Genomic DNA, 12,729 nt, shown 5'->3' with positions numbered 1-12,729 from the left:
ATTTACACTCTAAAAGGCTCTCTCTCTGCTCTCTTTGCCGCTTGTGATCCCTGTCATTCTAGCTGGCTGCAAGCCAAGGATGGGAGTTGCACACTATCTTTCTCACATCTTGTGTTTTTCATTCTTTAACTAGGTATGCTTCTGATTAATTTTTAAGAATCAAACCTATGTGTTTACTTACTGCTTTAGTTCATATGGCCTAAGTCTATTCATGTTTCTGTTTACTGCTTATCCAAGCATGTCTAATATTGCCTGTTCAAACCTGTGATTAGTATGTTTCTACTTTACTTGCATGTTTGTTGTCTTGTTTAGCATGTCTACATATGTAACTTAAGCCTGTTTGGACTAACTACTATTTTTCCTAAACTTTGCTTCTATATAATTGGTATGCCTTCATTGTTAATACTTGCCTAGCATTTAAGTCCTTGCTTGTTCTATTTCACTCCTACTAAGTCAGTCAATCTCATTAAAGTGATTCTAGTTGTGTGGTTAGATGTCTTCAACTTGTTTCTGCTGTGATCTTTGCTGCATCTGTAGAACCCCCTGAAAACTCTCTATATCATATTGTTTGTATGCTTCATTAAGGTATACCCTCTATGTTCCCAACCCCTATCCCCTTGCGTGAAAGTTGTTTTATGACTTGGATACTGATTGCAAGTTATTTTCTTCACACTTTCCCTCAAACCGTTTTATCACTAATGGTTTTCAGAAGTTCTTTTAAGTCATAAGACCTTTCTATTAAACTCTTTCAAACAATCATGCACTTCCACTTACTCTTAGAATACTAGGTCTTGCCCCTCTGATATGTGTACTGCCTTGAGACCCTGGAGATCTCTCTGAACTCTAGCATGTCAGGGCTGGCATTTCCACACTGCACCTAAATCAGTTACTATTTAAGAAATGTCTAGGTGTGAGCACTGCCCAGGATCCTCGAGGTACTTAGGGAACTATGACACACCTAGACATAAAATTGGCTATGGAACTATGGGTATTTGAGACTACTGGAGGTTTGGAAATCATTTGGGCCTACTTCAGACTCCCTATAGATTAATTTCTGTTCTTTTTTATTCAATTAATTGGTCTTTAATAATTATTGTAAACAAACAGTGGGGTGATTAGTGAAAAAGGGAGGGTAGTTATATATTGTAAAATTGGGTAGATACCATGCCTATAGGGTCTCTATTGATTCAAATGTATTAGATAACATGCCTATAGGGCATGCTTTGGTTTAAAATAAGTTTTGTTTGCTTTACTTCCACACAATTAGAAGCCATGCCTATAGGAATCTAAATCAACTTTTAATAACTAGAAACCATGCCTATAGGGTTAAAATCAGCTCTAATAGAAATCATGCCTATATGGATTTCACTTTGGTTAAATGAATGTTGTTTGTTTCACCTTATGCTTAATTAGAAATCATGCCTATAAGACTTAAAACCAGTTTAATTAGAAAAATAGTTTAACTCACATGTGTTTATTCTGAATTGGTTTAACTAACTAATCTGTCCACTTCTTTAATAAGTTTCAATGCTGCCTTAAATAATATTGCTAGAAAGCATGCCTATAGGATCTCAAGTTGTCCATTTAAAACTGTTTTACTGCATGCCTAATCAGTAATATATACCATGTTCATAGGACATCACTATTATACGCCTAGGCAAGCCTATAGGGCAATTAAAAATCCTGCGACTATAAAACTGCGCTTTGTTATTTGAGACTGCTCACATTCAATAGGTCTAAAAATCAGTAGGCAAGCTGAATATGTCTTTGATACTTTGATCCTAATTCAATACTGCATAATCTCTGCTCTCCTAGATATCATGTTGTAAGGTTTTCTCTTAAATACTTGAAACTGTTGTTTGAGACGTGCACTTACTTTTTATGTTTGTGGAGGTAAATGTGAGCCTTTAACTTCTCCCTCTTTAAATGCAGTCCTAATTGTTTTTATTGACGCCTAGACTTTTATCATTTAGAAACCTTAGGATGGTCTAGAACTACCTAAATTAGAGGTCCTAAATACCTCAAGGGCCGCGAAGAAGGGACGGGTAGTGCACGCACATGATACCTTTCAAAGTTGCTAGAACGCTTTAGGCTATGACCAATGGGAGGGAATTGGGTAGTAAGGAATATGATTACGCGCTAATGTCACATGTAGCCCCTCGTTGAGGAGTGTTTACCGGGCATTGTATGGATATGATCCTGTAGGCTAACCAACCTAGGACTCCTCTTTCCCAATTTCCGTCGTTTAAATAAATTTACTTTTCTTTATATATGTGCAACTTGTTCAAACCTTTTCCCTTGTTCCATTACTTGACTCATACATGCGCTTAGAATGTCAAAAAATGCCTTTTACTTGCAAGTACGTGTTAAAACTGTTTATTTGTTAAAATGACTAATTCATATAGTTTATGTTCGGTCGGGACCTACCATTGTGGACCGCGAGGAGTGCCTAACACCTTCCCCTCAAGGTTATTTCGAGTCCTTACCCTAAATCTCTAGTAATGCAAACTAGTCCATGAGTTAATTGCTCAAGGTGCCCTAACACACTAAAACCCGTTAGTCTTCAAATACCCAATTCCCAAAAGAAAACGAGTTATTTCCCCCATGAACGTCGAAACCCGGACCCCCGTCAAAAAGGGAAAAAGGGGGCGATACACATATATTATTTTGTCATCATCAAAAAGGAGGGATATTGTTAGATCTAATTTTAATGATGAAAATAATATATTTGCTTCTTGTGTAGGAACTCTTGGATTAGTGAAATCAATGATAAAGGAACTTATGGAAACACATGGATTGAGTTACGAGATTGACGGAATATAGGCGCGATTAAAGGAAGAAGAAATCAATCATGAAGATACTGACGGAATCAAGGGACGCGATTAAAGGAAGACGAAATCACATAAGATACATATGGGATCAATTATAGCTAAACTCAAGGAATCAGATAAATCAAGATCTCGCTGAATATTCAATCAAGTGTCTAAATATAGAAGATCAAGATTCTGAGTTCAACAGAGTCGTTGCAGAACAACTTTATTCTTGGTAAGAATCAATCTCTTTCTAAGGATCAAATATCTTGGGTAGGCAAATCTTTCCAGAATTCAAGCCTTTCTCTCAAAGTATTTAAACCTGTAATCACACCTTAGCTAGACATACTTTGATCGAACCAAACATCCTCTCTTTGTTATACTACAAACAAACATTGTAGCTCTCTAAGGCTTGTTGTGTAACAAGTTAGAGAAGAAAAAGAGAACAACATTGGTGATGCATTGTATCAAAAGAGACGAGTGATATAGGAACTGAGCTATCACGTCATTTCCATTGTACTCGAAAAAACTGATTCACTAAAGAGAACTCCCTTTCAACCCAAGGGGACTGGACTAGGATTCACATTGAATCCGAACCAGTATAAAAATTCTGGTGTCTTTAATTCCTACATTTACTTTTAGCATCTTATATTCTGTTATTACAACTATTAGTTTGTTGCATCTACTCGACTAATTGAAAAACCAGTAAACTAACAATGGTTAAGTTTAAAAATATACATTTCACCCCCTCTCTTGTACTTTCAGATTCAAAGAAGTACATGCAGAAACCATTCCCATCAAGTCCGGCTCCGAAGCTCATCCCGAAGAAATTTAGAATTCCTGATGTCCCGAAGTATAACGGTACCACGTGTGAGCACGTGATTTTTGCTTTACGAAAATAAATCCAAAATGAAATTGAAAAATAAAACAAATTGCCTTTGGGTACAATTTTGAGAATTTTGCGTGACATTTTGGATAATTATTTTTGTCTGTGAATGTTTATCTTGTTTTAATTAATTGAAAAATACCAAAATACATGTTGCATGCATATTTAGGATTTAATTGGGCATTTTTGAATTAATTAAACCATGTCCTATTTTAAAGAATGAAAATCACAAAAATATGAATTTTTGGTAGCTTTGTCATTTTTATTGTTTAATTGTGTGATTTTATTTTAATCAATATTTGATCTTGTGTGTTAATTATTGTTAAGGGTTAATTAATATCTTTTTAAAATAATCTTGGTTTTACAATTTAATTTAGGAATTTTGGTTTTTAGAAATTAAAAGAAAATGAAAGGAAAAAAAAAGAAAGGAGTGAAAAATTGGACCAAATCGGAACTGGGCCAATTTCAATGCAAAATCAGGCCCTAATCATATCAAACGATCCAATCCAATAAGCCTGGTCTCTCAGACAGTCCAAACGATGCCGTTTTGGTGCCTTGGATCTAAGCCGTTGATTTGTTTCCATTAGACGGCTCAGTTCAACCCAGCATTAATTGAAACGATGCCGTTTTAGGCGAGTTGATCCGAGCCGTCCGTTCCCAGTGATCCAACGGTCCCAGCCTTCCCCCATAACCCGGTCCATCTCAACCCTGGTCGACCCAGTCTCGATGCATAACCAAACGTCACCGTTTCCTTTAAGTGAATTGATCCAGGCCGTTGATCGTGCTTGATCCAACGACCAAGATCAAATCCCCACCCCACTATATATTCCTAAACCATACCCAACCCCCTAAGCCATACCCCCCCCTTAGCCTTCGTCTCTAACCTAGAGACAGGCCCCAACACCCGCCGCCTTCAACCACCGCCCTCCGCCCACCGGAAATCACCTCACGGCGGTTTCGGTGGTCCAAACAGCCCCAAAATTACACCATAGACTCCCGACAACGTCCTCTTTCCAAATCCCATATCGACTTTCCTCGAATCAGTACCCAACGATTCGAATCTTAGATCGAAGAATCGAACCAAACCCTAATCCGTCCATTGACCACCAAAATTACACCACAGCTTCCCCTCGACCTCCCCAACCTAACCCCTCTAACCATCACCCTCGAATCATGGCCGACTGCTTCGAATTTCAAATCGAAGGCAAACCCTAGAGGAACCAACTTCAGACTGTGTACGAGGTTAAAGGTTTGAGGTCTTAACCGACTTTAGTCGAGTGTTCTCAGTCGAGATCACTCGATTAAGGTCCGTTTTGACTTCAAAAGTTTCAAGACGAAGTTCAGACTGAAACGGATTCGGTTTGGTCTGAAGTTTCGAGGTATTACTTTTTGTTTGCCTTTTTCTTTTGTTGTCTTATTTCTGACTGATTAGTTCGTCATTTAGGTCAACTAATCCTACTCCTCTTTCGGACCTTTTTTCTGGTCCAGTTTTTCTCATCTTGGTCGATTGGCATATGTTGAATCAATTGAATGGTCTTATCGATTGACCCATTCATGTATATTGTTTAGTAGTTCTCATCAAGTTGTTTTGTGTCATTTGTTTTGTTCTCAGCCTCAGGGTTCCATTCAGTATATCCTCAGGGGCCCTACATTTTGTGTTTAAGGCTAATTTAGAACTATGAGTGTGCTGTTATTATTGGTTCGAATTGCTTCATTTTATGTGATGTTTGGTTCCCTCTTCTTTGTTGTCCATCATTTTGCATATGAGTTCAGTTTGTTTGTCGATTCAGTACGTTTACAGTGATCGTTCATTTTGCCTAAGATTGATTTAGAATTGTGAATGCAGTCAATTATTCCCATATACATGTGCATCTTAGCAACTTTGCATCAGTCTGCTATTTGATCTAATCTGAGTTCTAAGTTCGAACTGTTAGGTGAATTGAATTAAATTGGTTATAGATGCTGTAGTTTGCTGTTTGATTAAGAATCAGTTTAGTTATCTGATTAAGGATTGGTTATAGCTGATGAGGTAAAAGGGATTGGGTAGGACAGTAATTTCAGGGACTTTAGGAGGGTATTTTGGGATTTAAAAGGTTTGAAAATGGTTTAAGTTGAATGGTCTGACAGTAGGGTACTAAAGTACCATTTAAACTAATGAATTGTTTAATAATAGTGGGGAACAAGGCTTAATGGCATGGGAAGTTGATTAAACAAGTTAATTCACCCATAACCTTTAATTAAAACAAAACAACAAGACATATATGGTAGCGGGGGTTCAGGGAGTGTGGGCAGGATGTTTTCTGATTAGTTTAAGTGTTTCAACGCAGATAAGGGCTGTGGTTTTGGTATAAATAGGGGTCTGGACAGAGTTAAAAGGGGATTTTTTTTTGGAGGACATGGTAAGAGCATTGTTAGTAGTGTCTTTGAGGCTGCAAACAGGCTGAGAATATAGGCATACACACTTGGGTTCTACTGTTCCATAAAAGAAACACTGTTACCTTGTTTTCATGCTTAGTAATTTCGGTCAAAGTTGAGTAGACCTTCGATTGAGTTTTGTTGTTGTCGAGATTTCAAAGGTTTTGAGACAGTTTGAGATGAGTTTGGGTGTAGTGTTGCAGTAGTTCTTGTTTTTTCTGATTTCATTTCGGAGGTCGTTTGAGCTGTTTAAGTTTGAGTGTCCTAGTTTTGACTGGTTTCAAGTTCACCTGGGTTTGCTGCACATGTTACTGGGCTGTTTGTGGATTGTTGTTTGTTGTTGCTGTGTTATCTGCTGCTGCTGACTATTCCTTCTCCTCTTCTTCTATTGTCTATTACCAGGTACACTTTCAAATCACACTGTCATGTAGATGTGAGATGTAAAAGTGAAAAGAAAATGCTCGAGTAGTGGAATACTTAGTGCATATGTAATTTAGTAGATAAATGATAAGTTGTATAGTCTATCTTTATAACTCAATGAAGAATGTGGACTGTGGAGTTTGTATCTGATAAGGACTGTATTGGACCATTAATTTGCCTTTCTTAGTTGTAAATTTAGTAGTTTAATACCAACTTTAGTAGCATATAATTAAAAATCAAACTTCTAAGTTAACTGTGCTTTTCCCGAATAGTTAAGCATACCCATTATTGTCAAACTATTTAGTTAAATAAGTGGAATAAGATGAAGATAGCATGAGTTTGTTCTATTGAACCTGCCTGTTTGAACTTGTTGGTTTCACTAGCTATGAAGGTTTTAATATTATCAACAGTAGGTAGATAATGATTGTTGGCAGCCCATTTGCTCAAAAGTTGAAATATTGGGTTTGGCTTCATCATGTAAAGCAATTGGCAATAGCCTGTGTATGTTAAATCAAACTCGAATCCGCTTTTGTGAGTCGAACGCTGAACTTGGACCGAATAACGCATGAAATATGGTCGTAGGAAACGGGCTCGATCACAAGACCATCCTTAAAAATCATACATTAGAGTTAAGTAACAATTGGTTGGGACCTTCACTTTGTGTTTAGAGACGAACTTAATAGAAAAAATGTAGTCACTTTAGGATGGTCCTTTTAAAATAAACGAGGTGAGCCTCGCCAAATAAAATGCACAGATTGTGGGGCCCTCGCAAATGAATGTATTAATTACTTAGAACTCGGGATTGACCGCTTAACGAACTTTACGGCCATTTCCCAAAATAACCATGCGTTAGTCTATTTAGGCACGTACTTTAAATAACATTACCTTCTTAAACCCGGGTGCACATTTATGTGACCCAAATCCAAATCTCAACGAAGTCGAAATGTGTCGCTAATCACGGGTACATTGATTGTGACGTGGTTCGAGATGCATTTCCACGACGTTGCAAATTCTTTTTTTTAAAAAAATAATAATTAATGAGACGAGCCCTTACAAACAAAAATACACAAGTTGCGGGTCCCTCTATACGTGTTGGTAAAATTACTTAGACTTCGGGATGGGTTATTTAGAAAAATTTCACGGCCTTACCCAAAATAATGATACGCTAGTCGCGTTAGGCGCGCCTTTAATAATTTACTTTCTTAAACTCGGGTGCACATTTATGTGACCCAAGTCCAAATCTCAACAAAGTCGAAATGTGTCGATAACCACGGGTACATTGATGTGACGTGGTTCGAGATACGTTCTCACAACGTTGCAATTCTCTGTTAAAATAATAATAATAATAAAATCGGTAAAGAGTTAAAACTTGCATATAAGCTCATAATTGTTAAAATCAGATAAATAAGCCGAATGTGATAGTTGAGCGACCGTGCTAGAACCACGGAACTCAGGAATGCCTAACACCTTCTCCCGGGTTAACAGAATTCCTTATCTGGATTTCTGGTTCGCGGATTGTAATATAGAGTCATTCTTTTCCTCGATTTGGGATTAAACTGGTGACTTGGGACACCCTAAATCTCTCAAGTGGCGACTCTGAAATAAATAAACAAATCCCGTTTCGATTGTCCTTTAATTGGAAAAAATCCCTTTACGCCCATTTGCGGGGTGTAGGTAAAAAGGAGGTGTGACAGCTCTGACACTAATGAGCACATTACCGCTTATACTTGTGCTGTAAAAGGTAATGACCTAAAGGATGACGAGATTGAACCTATCTTACTGAAGAAATTTGGAGAAACATCAAAGGGAGCCATGATGTGGTATCACAACCTACCCCCAAACTCGATGGATTCGTTTTCCATGTTGGCAGATTCTTTTGTGAAAGCACATGCCGGTGCCATCAAGGTTGCTACAAGGAAGTCCGACGTCTTTAAGATCAAATAAAGGGATAATGAGATGTTGAGGGAATTTGTATTTTGCTTCCAGATGGAGTGAATGGAATTACCACAGGTCTCCGATGACTGGGCAGTACAGACCTTCACTCAGGGCTTGAACAAATGAAACTCGGTAGTTTCGAAGCAGGTAAAGCACAATTTGATCGAATATCCCGTCGTGACCTTGGCAGATGTGCACAACAGGTATCAATCAAAGATCAGGGTCGAAGACGACCAGCTAGGAGCCCTCTCGGGATCAGTATATCCTAGCAGGCTCTTAACAAATGAACAAAGATTTATAGAAAGAGAGTCGAGACCAAACAAGGAAAGATACTAGCCATATTGAAGATCGAAGAAATGCCTCGAGGCGTAACATACCTCGAGGAGATCAAATGACAGATCGAGGTCAAAGTTCCCGGGGACTCATGAGTAAAGCCAGGTTCGATAATCACACCAGGCCGATAGAGGCACCCCGGTTATCTGAGTACAACTTCAACGTCGATGTCTTGGACATCGTATCGGCCATAGGTAAAATCTAAGATACCAGGTGGCCAAAACCCATATTGTCAGATCCTTCATAGAGAAACCCTAACTTGGTATTCTAATATCATGGAACTCATGGTCATAGGATTGAGGATTGCAGACAGCTTCGAGAAAAGGTAGCCCGACTAATCAGCGAAGGGCACCTTCTTTTAGAGTTCCTCATTGACCGAGCTAAAAACCAATTTCGAGAAAGAGAGGCAAATAGGAAGAACGAACCAGAAGAACCATAGCACGTCGTCCACATGATCATTGGAGGGATAGATGCCCCACAGGGACCCGTTGTCAAGCGAACAAAAATATCCATTATTAGAGAAAAGTGAACTTGGGGTTACACACCAGAGGACGCTCTCACATTCAGCGAAGAGGACACCGGGACCTTGTCTCAGCCTCATAATGACGCGCTGGTAATTTCTTTTCTCTTGAACAAATTTCAAATTAAACGTGTTCTTGTGGATCCAGGTAGCTCGGCCAACATAATCAGGTCGAGGATGGTGGAGCAGCTCGGACTGCTCGACCAGATCGTACCCACCTCTCGAGTCCTCAATGGATTTAACATGGCGAGCGAGACAACAAAAGGCGAGATCATCCTCCCGGTCAATGTCCTGGTACAATCCAAGATACCAAGTTTCATGTCCTCGAAGGTGACATGAGATACAATGCCTAACTTGGAAGGCCGTGGATACACAGTGTGAGGGCAGTGCCATAAACCCTTCATCAAATGATGAATTTTCCTACAAAGGATGGAGTGAAAGCAATGTATAGGGAGAATCATGCGGCAAAAGAGATGTTCACGGTACACGACGTGGCACCGACATCGATGCCCTCTACTTCGAAGAAACCAAAAGACAAGCAAACAACCAAGTAGCAATAATAACCCACTTTATCGGCTGCACCTGAACGAGTGAATAAAAGACCGTGTCGCATCCTCAGAGCAAGCAACTAAAAAGTATCAAGGCTCAAATGGTATCATTGCTTAGGTACAACCCTCTTCCTTTTCATTTATGTTTTATACTAACTTGTTGCAGGTGTTCGATTGAGATGAATCAAAGCGCCCTCTAGCTAGAAGACCTTGGGTTTTAAAGCATGCGGTAAGCTCTCTTTCCCTTAGACCGGGTTTTATCCCAAACGGGTTTTACCGGCGAGGTATTTAACGAGTCAACATCCATATGCTACCTAACAAAAACTCATCAAGTATTCTAGGCTTCTCTTTGATCAACCTCAAATACTGGGGGGCATCACCCCGGGAGGTCACCTCTTCAAAGAAATCAAACTATGCCTAGGAGGACCTTGATAGGAGAATGATGTATTGGGACAAACGGTCAAATGAACCGTGTCCATGTAGAATACGTGAGCCTCCAAAGACAAAAAAACATGTACGCATATATCAAGTAATTGAGGAAGCCTCTTTGCTTACCGAAACACTTTGTGCCTCAAAGAAATTCATTACTTTCTCATAAGACGGCTCAAGGGCCAAAAACTCTCAAACACTCGGGGAATGTCATCAACAGTCAACTCATCGAGCCATCGAAAACTCGAATTCGTAAGACCTCGATCAGGAAACTTCGATCTCGTAAGCCCTCAGTGAGGCAACATCAAATCTGTAAGACCTTAACGAGGCATGCCTAACTTATAAGACCATAAAAAAGGCATTACCCTTATATTAAGGCCAAGGCTATATATCCAAACTTGTAAGATTCCTAAAAAGGCATAACCTCGATATAGACGCCGAGGTCTTCTCACCCGGGGACTAAAGGCTATGGTCGAACATAAAGACTACGGTCATATCAAAAAGGCTCCAGCCAAATTAACGCAACTTGGAGACGTCCGACCGCCGCCATAAAATTAAAGGCCTTCAAATACTTCGAAAAGAACCGGTTAATCAAGCTAGCCCTAACATAAGCAAAGGAGCTTCGACCATATCAGCTCCAAACAACGAAATGGCTTCGAGACAGCAAAAAACCTTCGAAAAATCAGCCTTCAAAAGAACCTCCCAAGGTACTCAATTATAGTTACATATCGACTCATAATCGAGGTTCTTATTTTAGTTGTCGATGAGTCGGACAAACAAAAAACATGCCAATGCATAATTAAAACTTCAAAGTCTTCAGCCGAAATGGGGAAAACTATAGCCATATTAGAGGTCGCATCAACCCAATCCTAAAGTTATTAAGGGCCAATGCGTAAGAGCCTAAGGGCCAGCCTAAAGAGCGTAAGGGCAAATGCATAAGAGCCTAAGGGCCAGCCTAAAGAGCCTACGAGCCAATACATAAGAGCCTAAGGGCCAATATGTTGAAAACCTAAGGGTCAATGAGCCTGAGTCAAAACTTGATTTGAGGACCTAGCCTTGAACGATCAACTATTATCAATTACTCATCAAGAACAACCTAAGATTCCAATCTTAAAGTCCAACATATCGTACTAATTATGGACAAGCATCAACACTCAAAACATAAACAAAGACACAAGCAAGTGGAAATTTGTATAAAGGTAAAACCAAAGGTTTCCTTTTTTATTATAATTAATGGCACAAAGTTACATTTACAACACTCCCACAGGAATCCCTATATGAAGAACAAGAAAGAAAAATCTAGTCTACCCTCAGGAACTTAGCCTTCCCCCCCTGGGGATTATGTCTCCATCGGCTCCCTCGGGACCAGCTCCTTCACCGGCTTCCTACTCGTTGTCTTCAGTGTCGGAAACAAGGAACTTGGTGTCGAACTCGTCTGCCTTGGCCTGCTATATCTCCTCCGAGAGATCGAAGCCCTTACCATGAATCTCCTCGAGAGTTTCCCTCCGAGATTTGCATCGGTCATATTCATTGCTTCTCCTCTCTCTATCGGAAGCCCCCCTCAACTCCGTACGAGCTTGAGCAGCATCTTTCAAATAAATGTCTACCTTCTTATCGGCCTTTTCTTGGACCTCTTCGGCTTCAGCTCGAGCTTCCACGACTTTGGCTTTTATCTTCAAAAGATCTGTTTCAAGCTTAGCAACCCCGCTCACCTGGACCAAGTTGCTTTCTCGAACATTATGAAGTTGTATCTCGAGGGTGGAGGCCTTTGCCAAAGCGTTCCTTTTGGCCGTAACATGAGCATCTATCTGTGCCTTCAAGTCATTACATTCAGAGTTAACCTGGTTGGCTTCGCTCCGAAGGCGCTCCAACGTCTCTATCTTTATCTGCAACTGAGATACTGAAACATTAGTTTTCATAGATGGGAGAAGAAGCATGTATTCCCTCAAAATAGAGGTTACCTATTTCTCGAGGTTGCCTTCGTAATCACAACTTCGGTTCAATTCCGATCGAAGATGTATCAGCTATCTTGTCTTCTTATAAAAAAAAAGCCAAAGATATTTCTCCCAATTCAAGGCTTTACGCAACTTAGCTTCACAGTGAAGCAGCTCAGACTTGAGCTTATCAAAGGCCTTTGAGAAAGAAAAGTTCAGTTAAAAAGAAGAAATTATGAAGTTGGAAAAGTTATAAGGACATAAAAATGCACCATAGAGCAGAGTCGCTGAGCCTCCTCGAAGGTCGATTTTGCATCTTCCGGCTCGGTCTCATCGGCCCCGATAGAACAACCCGAGGCACTCTAATTGGGCGAAGATGCGTGGAAGCCCATTTCCTTTGGAGTACTTCCCACGTTTGAAAACCAGCTTCCAAATCAGGTAATGAAGGACCTTTGCCCCTCCTCTCTTGTGGAATATCCCCCTCAAGATTAGGGTCCTC

This window comes from Nicotiana sylvestris, chromosome 6 (assembly GCF_000393655.2).
Source record: "Nicotiana sylvestris chromosome 6, ASM39365v2, whole genome shotgun sequence".
Classification (NCBI taxonomy): Eukaryota; Viridiplantae; Streptophyta; class Magnoliopsida; order Solanales; family Solanaceae; genus Nicotiana; species Nicotiana sylvestris.
This window is presented reverse-complemented; position numbering follows the sequence as displayed.